Source organism: Gallus gallus, chromosome 2 (assembly GCF_016699485.2).
Source record: "Gallus gallus isolate bGalGal1 chromosome 2, bGalGal1.mat.broiler.GRCg7b, whole genome shotgun sequence".
Taxonomy (NCBI): domain Eukaryota; kingdom Metazoa; phylum Chordata; class Aves; order Galliformes; family Phasianidae; genus Gallus; species Gallus gallus.
In genome coordinates this window covers 17,316,351-17,319,604 of record NC_052533.1, presented here as the reverse complement: position 1 = coordinate 17,319,604, position 3,254 = coordinate 17,316,351, and positions in this window count along the sequence as shown.

Sequence of the window (3,254 nt, the reverse complement as noted above, 5' to 3'; positions counted from 1 at the left end):
CCGGTGGCGGTTTCGCTGCCGAACAATGCCCCCAGCGCGGGGCCCTCGGGGAGGAGGGGGGTGGGGGGGGGCACCCCGGAGTCGGTTTTTACACCCTCACCTCCCTTTTCCCGTTCTTCCCCGCCTGTGCCGAATGGCTCCGCGAGGGGCTCGGTGGCACGGCTCGAGGGGACGCGGCGCTGCGCGGAGGGGCGCGGAGTGCGGGCGCGGGGCCGCGGGGGGGGGAGGGAGGAAAGGGGCGGCTCTGAGCAGGGAGGGCCGCGCAGAACTACGCAGCGCTCCGCGCACAGCGCTCCGCGGCCGCTTTGCTCCGCGTTCCGCCAAAGTTTTCCAAACGGAGCGGGGCTGAATAAACCCTCGGCCCTCCTCTCTCGCCCGCTCGCTCCGCTCCGTGATGATTGATATTTTTTATTCAGCCAACTTTTATTTACCTTGCAAAAAATGTTCGGGACCAATGTGATAAATTACAGATATGCAAATTTCTTTGAATGGCGTTGTAAGTGTGTCTCGCTGGAGCTGAATGCGGCCTTGCAGTCGGTCTGCGCGCACTCAGGACCCCAGGGAGCTGATCAAAGCACCCTTTCTCTTTCATCCCCAGTATTCTCCTCCGAACTATTTCGATACAATATGTTTCCATGATGCACTCAATGTGCGAGGGACACAGGACTCATTACAACCTAGCTAGTTCTGCCGACCCCTTTGTTCCGAGGCATAAAGTTAAAAAAGGAGGAGGGGGCGCGGGGGGAGCTGCCCGTTGCCAGCTCTCTGAAATGTTAAAGCATGCGTCATTTTTCACCAGGTCTCGTCTCGATATCCTCAAAAGACAAACTATGAAACCGGCCTCGGCCCTTCTGGCATTAATTACGCCGCTGTCCGACCGATCTGTTTTTCCTATTATATGCATTTCTCAGCGGGGATTTTTTTTTTTTTTTTTTTTTTGCAAGACTAATGCAGCTGCGAGCCGAAGTATGAATGCGTTTTATCAGTATAGAAAAAGATCGTCGGAAAGGCTGAAAAAGATGTCAAAGTCCGCGGCGGCGGTTTTCTCGCCCGCCCCGTCCGAGGCAGCGGCTTTGGGAAAGCGCCGCGAACCGCCCCGTGCTGTTACTAACGGGTCCTGCCTCGAATTCGCAGCTCCGCGGAGGGGAAAATCTCAGCATAGAAAAGCGGGGAGGGTGCGGAGAGCGGCTGATGCGCTCTCTGGACGGCCGTGCGCACAGCGCGTCTTCTCGCTCTCCCCCGAGCGCCCGAGGAAGCGGCCGCGGTCGGCGGTCCCCGCGCGGGGCGCTCCGCTCGGAACCTCCGCGAGGTCCGCTCGGGGCAGCGGCTCCGGCGGGTGACAGTCAGAAAGAAGCCCCATTTCGGCGGATGGCGTTTGTTTAGGGGCTGATTGGTTGACGGAAATGGCTGGCAGCCAGTTCTGGGAAAGATTCCAGACCTGACTCCGATTAACCCTCTCTGGTGAAACTCTGCTGGAAACCAACTCACCAGCAATTGCCATTAATCTACTTACTAATTAAGCCAATTCATTTCTAAAGGAGAAAAATTCCTTTCTTTGGCCAAAGTGATGGGAGGAAATTTGAAAGAAGCGCCAAACTGTGTAACTGTAATTCAGCCAAGGACTGCTAAAACGAGGTGTTGATATATAGCTGGAGATTTAAAACAAGTTTCTAGGGCAACAATCCTTTGGAGGCGGTGGTATATAGTGCATAGTAGATGAAGCTCGAATAATGGTGGACCGCAGTGTGCAATTGTACGGACGTTGGTTGGAACCGGGGCCGCGTTTCCCAATTAAGCCCTTCAAGGCTTTGACTCCTCCGATAATTTATCCGCCCCGTTGCAGCGCTTCGGCCGTGGGCGACTGCTACGGGACCCAAAAACGACCGGGGCGGAGGCGTCGCCAAACTTTTGCCCGGTGTCAGGGACGGCACGGCCGGGGCTGGAGGCTCTTGGAGGGGCGGGGGCCGCTCTCAGCGAGTCTCCTCTTTAGGCGAACAACGTTTGGCTCCCGAAGAGCAAAGGTCGGGGAGGGGGGGGCCCAGGAGCACCCCACCAGCCCAGGGCCCAGCCGAGGCCCGGCACCCCGAGAGCAGGAGGGGGTGTCCCGCCGCTCCTGAGGACCCCACGTTGAAGGCCCCCTCAGGGGGATGAGGGAGGGTGCTGCCGGGGCCCCTCCCGCCCCGTCCCACCGCTCACCCCCGCTCCCGTTTCCGTGCCGGACCCCCTCGGTACCGCCCGGCAGAGGCAGGGAACGGGACAGCAGGGACCCCCCGACGGCCACCTCCCCGTGCGAGAGCTGACGCATTCAAGGGCGGATGGTTTAAACGAAGCGTAACGGTTCCCCCGCGTTTGGTTTTTGCAAGGTGTGGGGCTGCGAGGGCGACCGGGAGGATAACAAATACAGCGCTCGGGGACTCCGAGGCCGGGCGGGGAGGCGGCGGTCGGAGCGCTCCGCTCGGCGGGAGGTGGGGGCTGAGCCCCGCGCACGGCCGGACGCCCCCGGGGACGGCGGGGCGTCGGGAAGAGATTCTGTCCCGCGACGCGGTGGGAGCGGAGCCGCGGGCGGAGCCCGGGGCAGAACCGGGGGACGTTTCCTGGCGACGAAACTCGCCGCGCAGCGCCGGTAGCGCCGTGTGCGCTCCGATCCCGGGCAAACACCGAACTTCTGCGTTTAATCTTTCTCCGAGATCATAAAAAATAGGAGTCGATATCCTAAAAAGACTAATGACATTTCACAGGTAATGCAATTTAGAAGGCAACACTTCCATGTTTTCTTTTCCAACAATGTGCATTTTTGTAAACTGCTATAAATTGCAATTCAAAAGCCCTGATCTCGCCATCCCCAATCATTTTTTATACTGATCAAATGAATGCAGATACTCCCATTTGGGAGGGGCGACATGACATTTCCCTCGGCAGTTCTAAACAGGTCACAGACCTTTCACAGACCCTAAGGCAGTGGGAGGGAGCTCTTTACGAAACCGTGTAACCAAATCAAACCAATGGTTACCCCTTTTCAATACCGTTGGAATGGTTTGCACAATGCTATTCACATAGCAGCAGAGAAACTGAAAGGATGGTCATCCAATGGAAATTTCTTTGCTTTTGTTTAAACTTGCGGAGCTCAAAAAATACTAGAAAACAATTACTTTTTGTATGACAAAAAGATAAACACTCTCCGCGCAGCCGTGCGCGTACGCCGCAGCCCTCGGCGTGCCGAGATATTTATCCACGGAGGCGCACACATGTGTGTG